The following is a 7,500-nucleotide window of genomic DNA, read 5'->3' on the forward strand; positions in this document are numbered from 1 at the left end:
AAACGATTACAAAATAATAATTCAATTTTAGGGGAGACGAAAGAAAATATTATGTGAGTAAATTTTGTTGGTCTCAAATCAACCGATTCGCAATTTTTCTTTCCTATTACCCAGATTTGTTCTCATTTTGCGATAATCTTATTTGTGTATTTTCTTGCTCTCATTGACTGTATTTTTTAATTGAAACGCATAAAAACCAGAAAAATAAAGTCTTAATCACTACTTATATTTCTTTAAATACTGTCTTGAGTCTTCCAATTGTATCTGTGATCGTAATATTAACCAGCTCTTTAAGTCAATAAATTTTGCAGTATATTTAGGCTAATCTGTAGATAATACACTTATATACAATTTATAATCCAAAATTTTGAATATATTGCCCTATATCCATGCCGGCTCGTGGACTACCAGAGTGATCCACGGGTAACTATGCTGAGTCGTGGATTACCAGAGTGATCCACGGGTAACTATGCTGAGTCGTGGATTACCAGAGTGATCCAAGGGTAACTATGCTTAGTCGTGGATTACCAGAGTGATCCACGGGTAACTATGCTGAGTCGTGGATTACCAGAGTGACCCACGGGTAACTATGCTGAGTCGTGGATTACCAGAGTGATCCACGGGTAACTATGCTCAGTCGTGGATTACCAGAGTGATCCACGGGTAACTATGCTGAGTCGTGGATTACCAGAGTGATCCACGGGTAACTATGCTGAGTCGTGGATTACCTGAGTGATCCACGGGTAACTATGCTGAGTCGTGGATTACCAGAGTGATCCACGGGTAACTATGATGAGTCGTGGATTACCAGAGTGATCCACGGGTAACTATGCTGAGTCGTGGATTACCAGAGTGATCCACGGGTAACTATGCTGAGTCGTGGATTAACAGAGTGATCCACGGGTAACTATGCTGAGTCGTGGATTACCAGAGTGATCCACGGTTAACTATGCTGAGTCGTGGATTACCAGAGTGATCCACGGGTAACTATGCTGAATCGTGGATTACCAGAGTGATCCACGGGTAACTATGCTGAGTCGTGGATTACCAGAGTGATCCACGGGTAACTATGCTGAGTCGTGGATTACCAGAGTGATCCACGGGTAACTATGCTGAGTCGTGGATTACCAGAGTGATCCACGGGTAACTATGCTGAGTCGTGGATTACCAGAGTGATCCACGGGTAACTATGCTGAGTCGTGGATTACCAGAGTGATCCACGGGTAACTATGCTGAGTCGTGGATTACCAGAGTGATCCACGGGTAACTATGCTGAGTCGTGGATTACCAGAGTGATCCACGGGTAACTATGCTGAGTCGTGGATTACCAGAGTGATCAACGGGTAACTATGCTGAGTCGTGGATTACCAGAGGGATCCACGGGTAACTATGCTGAGTCGTGGATTACCAGAGTGATCCACGGGTAACTATGCTGAGTCGTGGATTACCAGAGTGATCCACGGGTAACTATGCTGAGTCGTGGATTACCAGAGAGATACACGGGTATCTATGCTGAGTCGTGGATTACCAGAGTGATCCACGGGTAACTATGCTGAGTCGTGGATTACCAGAGTGATCCACGGGTAACTATGCTGAGTCGTGGATTACCAGAGTGATCCACGGGTAACTATGCTGAGTCGTGGATTACCAGAGTGATCCACGGGTAACTATGCTGAGTCGTGGATTACCAGAGTGATCCACGGGTAACTATGCTGAGTCGTGGATTACCAGAGTGATCCACGGGTAACTATGCTGAGTCGTGGATTACCAGAGTGATCCACGGGTAACTATGCTGAGTCGTGGATTACCAGAGTGATCCACGGGTAACTATGCTGAGTCGTGGATTACCAGAGTGATCCACGGGTAACTATGCTGAGTCGTGGATTACCAGAGTGATCCACGGGTAACTATGCTGAGTCGTGGATTACCAGAGTGATCCACGGGTAACTATGCTGAGTCGTGGATTACCAGAGTGATCCACGGGTAACTATGCTGAGTCGTGGATTACCAGAGTGATCCACGGGTAACTATGCTGAGTCGTGGATTACCAGAGTGATCCACGGGTAACTATGCTGAGTCGTGGATTACCAGAGTGATCCACGGGTAACTATGCTGAGTCGTGGATTACCAGAGTGATCCACGGGTAACTATGCTGAGTCGTGGATTACCAGAGTGATCCACGGGTAACTATGCTGAGTCGTGGATTACCAGAGTGATCCACGGGTAACTATGCTGAGTCGTGGATTACCAGAGTGATCCACGGGTAACTATGATGAGTCGTGGATTACCAGAGTGATCCACGGGTAACTATGCTGAGTCGTGGATTACCAGAGTGATCCACGGGTAACTATGCTGAGTTGTGGATTAACAGAGTGATCCACGGGTAACTATGCTGAGTCGTGGATTACCAGAGCGATCCACGGTTAACTATGCTGAGTCGTGGATTACCAGAGTGATCCACGGGTAACTATGCTGAATCGTGGATTACCAGAGTGATCCACGGGTAACTATGCTTAGTCGTGGATTACCAGAGTGATCCACGGGTAACTATGCTGAGTCGTGGATTACCAGAGTGATCCACGGGTAACTATGCTGAGTCGTGGATTACCAGAGTGATCCACGGGTAACTATGCTGAGTCGTGGATTACCAGAGTGATCCACGGGTAACTATGCTGAGTCGTGGATTACCAGAGTAATCCACGGGTAACTATGCTGAGTCGTGGATTACCAGAGTGATCCACGGGTAACTATGCTGAGTCGTGGATTACCAGGGTGATCCACGGGTAACTATGCTGAGTCGTGGATTACCAGAGGGATCCACGGGTAACTATGCTGAGTCGTGGATTACCAGAGTGATCCACGGGTAACTATGCTGAGTCGTGGATTACCAGAGTGATCCACGGGTAACTATGCTGAGTCGTGGATTACCAGAGTGATCCACGGGTAACTATGCTGAGTCATGGATTACCAGAGTGATACACGGGTAACTATGCTGAGTCGTGGATTACCAGAGTGATCCACGGGTAACTATGCTGAGTCGTGGGTTACCAGAGTGATCCACGGGTAACTATGCTGGCTCGTGGAGTACCAGAGTGATCCACGGGTAACTATGCTGAGTCGTGGATTACCAGAGTGATCCACGGGTAACTATGCTGAGTCGTGGATTACCAGAGTGATCCACGAGTAACTATGCTGAGTCGTGGATTACCAGAGGGATCCACTGGTAACTGTACTGAGTCGTGGATTACCAGAGTGATCCACGGGTAACTATGCTGAGTCGTGGATTACCAGAGGGATCCACGGGTAACTATGCTGAGTCGTGGATTACCAGAGTGATCCACGGGTAACTATGCTGAGTCGTGGATTACCAGAGTGATCCACGGGTAACTATGCTGAGTCGTGGATTACCAGAGTGATCCACGGGTAACTATGCTGAGTCGTGGATTACCAGAGTGATCCACGGGTAGCTATGCTGAGTCGTGGATTACCAGAATGATCCACGGGTAGCTATGCTGAGTCGTGGATTACCAGAGTGATCCACGGGTAACTATGATGAGTCGTGGATTACCAGAGTGATCCACGGGTAACTATGCTGAGTCGTGGATTACCAGAGTGATCCACGGGTAACTATGCTGAGTCGTGGATTACCAGAGTGATCCACGGGTAACTATGCTGAGTCGTGGATTACCAGAGTGATCCACGGGTAGCTATGCTGAGTCGTGGATTACCAGAGTGATCCACGTAACTATGCTGAGTCACAGACAACTATGCTGACACTTGGACAATTATGCTGACCAGTTGACAACAATGAAACAGTGGTTGAGTCGATAGTTGATTAGTTGATTGTTAGTATCAGACGAAAGATCTGTTTTAAACATGAAATATCCGTTTAAACAGAAGAAAAATATGTTTTGAACAGAAGAAATATCTGTATCAGAAAGATCTGTTTTAAACAGAATGAAGATATGTATCAAACAGAAGAAAGGTCTGTTTTACAACAGAAGGAAGCACTGTTTTACAACAGAATGAAGCACTGTTTTACAACAGAAGGAAACACTATTTTATAACAAAAGGAAGCACTGTTATACAACAGAAGGAAGAACTGTTTTAAAACAGAAGAAATCACTGTTGTACAACAGAAGGAAGCACTGTTCCACAACAGAAGGAAGAACTGTCCCACAACAGAAGGAAGAACTGTTCCACAACAGAAGGAAGCACTATTCCACAACAGAAGGAAGAACTGTTCCACAACAGAAGGGAGCACTGTTCCACAACAGAAGGAAGCACTGTTCCACAACAGAAGGAAGAACTGTTCCACAACAGAAGGAAGCACTGTTCCACAACAGAAGAAAGCACTGTTCCACAACAGAAGGGAGCACTGTTCCACAACAGAAGGAAGCACTGTTCCACAACAGAAGGAAGAACTGTTCCACAACAGAAGAAAGCACTGTTGTACAACAGAAGGAAGCACTGTTCCACAACAGAAGGAAGAACTGTTCAACAACAGAAGGAAGCACTGTTCCACAACAGAAGGAAGAACTGTTCCACAACAGAAGGGAGCACTGTTCCACAACAGAAGGAAGCACTGTTCCACAACAGAAGAAAGCACTGTTCCACAACAGAAGGAAGAACTGCTCCACAACAGAAGGAAGCACTGTTTCACAACAGAAGGAAGCACTGTTGTACAACAGAAGAAAGCACTGTACCACACAACAGAAGGGAGCACTGTTCCACAACAGAAGGAAGCACTGTTCCACAACAAAAAGAAGAACTGTTCCACAACAGAAGGAAGCACTGTTCCACAACAGAAGGGAGCACTGTACCACAACAGAAGGAAGCACTGTATCGCAACAGATGGGAGCACTGTACCACAACAGAGGAGAGCACTCTTCCACAACAGAAGGGAGCACTGTTCCACAACAGAAGGGAGCACTGTTCCACAACAGAAGGAAGCACTGTACCACAACAGAAGGGAGCACTGCTCCACAACAGAAGGAAGCACTGTTCCACAACAGAAGGAAGCACTGTACCACAACAGAAGGGAGCACTGTTCCACAACAGAAGGGAGCACTGTTCCACAACAGAAGGGAGCACTGTTCCACAACAGAAGGGAGCACTGTTCCACAACAGAAGGGAGCACTGTTCCACAACAGAAGGAAGCACTGTTCCACAACAGAAGGAAGCACTGTTCCACAACAGAAGGGAGCGCTGTTCCACAACAGAAGGAAGCACTGTTCCACAACAGAAGGGAGCACTGTTCCACAACAGAAGGGAGCACTGTTCCACAACAGAAGGGAGCACTGTTCCACAACAGAAGGGAGCACTGTACCACAACAGAAGGAAGCACTGTACCACAACAGAAGGAAGCACTGTTCCACAACAGAAGGAAGCACTGTATCACAACAGAAGGGAGCACTGTCCCACAACAGAAGGAAGCACTGTTCCACAAGAGAAGGGAGCACTGTACCACAACAGAAGGAAGCACTGTACCACATCAGAAGGTAGCATTGTTCCACAACAGAAGGTAGCACTCTTCCACAACAGAAGGGAGCATTGTTCCACAACAGAAGGAAGCACTGTTCCACAACAGAAGGGAGCACTGTACCACAACAAAAGGGAGCAATGTTCCACAACAGAAGGAAGCACTGTTGTACAACAGAAGAAAGCACTGTACCACACAACAGAAGGGAGCACTGTTCCACAACAGAAGGAAGCACTGTTCCACAACAAAAGGAAGAACTGTTCCACAACAGAAGGAAGCACTGTTCCACAACAGAAGGGAGCACTGTACCACAACAGAAGGAAGCACTGTATCGCAACAGATGGGAGCACTGTACCACAACAGAGGGGAGCACTGTTCCACAACAGAAGGAAGCACTGTTCCACAACAGAAGGGAGCACTGTTCCACAACAGAAGGAAGCACTGTACCACAACAGAAGGGAGCACTGCTCCACAACAGAAGGAAGCACTGTTCCACAACAGAAGGAAGCACTGTATCACAACAGAAGGGAGCACTGTTCCACAACAGAAGGGAGCACTGTACCACAACAGAAGGGAGCACTGTTCCACAACAGAAGGGAGCACTGTACCACAACAGAAGGGAGCACTGTTCCACAACGGAAGGAAGCACTGTTCCACAACAAAAGGGAGCACTGTTCCACAACAGAAGGAAGCACTGTACCACAACAGAAGGGAGCACTGTTCCACAACAGAAGGAAGCACTGCTCCACAACAGAAGGGAGCACTGAACATAAGAGAAGGAAGCACTGTACCACAACAGAAGGGAGCCCTGTACATAACAGAAGGAAGCACTGTACCACAACAGAAGGGAGCACTGTACCACAACAGGAGAGAGCACTGTTCCACAACAGAAGGAAGCACTGTTTCACAACAGAAAGGAGCACTGTTCCACAACAGAAGGAAGCACTGTTCCACAACAGAAGGGAGCACTGTTCCACAACAGAAGGGAGCACTGTTCCACAACAGAAGGGAGCACTGTTCCACAACAGAAGGGAGCACTGTTCCACAACAGAAGGGAGCACTGTTCCACAACAGAAGGAAGCACTCTTCCACAGCAGAAGGGAGCACTGTTCCACAACAGAAGGGAGCACTGTTCCACAACAGAAGGGAGCACTGTACCACAACAGAAGGAAGCACTGTTCCACAACAGAAGGGAGCACAGTTCCACAACAGAAGGGAGCACTGTTTCACAACAGAAGGAAGCACTGTACCACAACAGAAGGGAGCACTGTTCCACAACAGAAGGAAGCACTCTTCCACAGCAGAAGGGAGCACTGTTCCACAACAGAAGGGAGCACTGTTCCACAACAGAAGGGAGCACTGTTCCACAACAGAAGGGAGCACTGTTCCACAACAGAAGGGAGCACTGTTCCACAACAGAAGGAAGCACTGTTCCACAACAGAAGGGAGCACTTCCGCAGCAGAAGGGAGCACTGTTCCACAACAGAAGGAAGCACTGTACCACAACGGAAGGGAGCACTGTTCACAACAGAAAGCAGTTCAACAAGGAAAGCACTCTCCCACAGCAGAAGGGAGCACTGTTCCACAACAGAAGGGAGCACTGTCCCATAACAGAAGGAAGCAGACAGAAGGGAGCACTGTTCCACAACAGAAGGGAGCACTGTACCACAACAGAACTGTACCACAACAGAAAGCACTACCACAACAGAAAGAAGCACTGTTCCACAACAGAAGGGAGCACTGTTCCACAACAGAAGGAAGCACTGTTCCACAACAGAAGGAAGCACTGTTCCACAACAGAAGGAAGCACTGTTCCACAACAGAAGGGAGCACTGTTCCACAACAGAAGGAAGCACTGTTCCACAACAGAAGGGAGCACTGTACCACAACAGAAGGAAGCACTGTTCCACAACAGAAGGAAGCACTGTTCCACAACAGAAAGGAGCACTGTACCACAACAGAAGGGAGCACTGTACCACAACAGAAGGAAGCACTGTACCACAACAGAAGGGAGCACT

At 47.5% G+C, this 7,500-nt stretch overlaps 1 protein-coding gene across 2 annotated transcripts in view; it reads right to left on the minus strand.

The window, feature by feature from the left end:
* Positions 1–7,500, minus strand: part of spab (space blanket) — a 118,950-nt gene that overhangs the window by 24,494 nt on the left and 86,956 nt on the right. The gene's annotated exons all lie outside the window — the stretch shown is intronic.

Source organism: Cherax quadricarinatus, chromosome 23 (assembly GCF_038502225.1).
Source record: "Cherax quadricarinatus isolate ZL_2023a chromosome 23, ASM3850222v1, whole genome shotgun sequence".
Taxonomy (NCBI): domain Eukaryota; kingdom Metazoa; phylum Arthropoda; class Malacostraca; order Decapoda; family Parastacidae; genus Cherax; species Cherax quadricarinatus.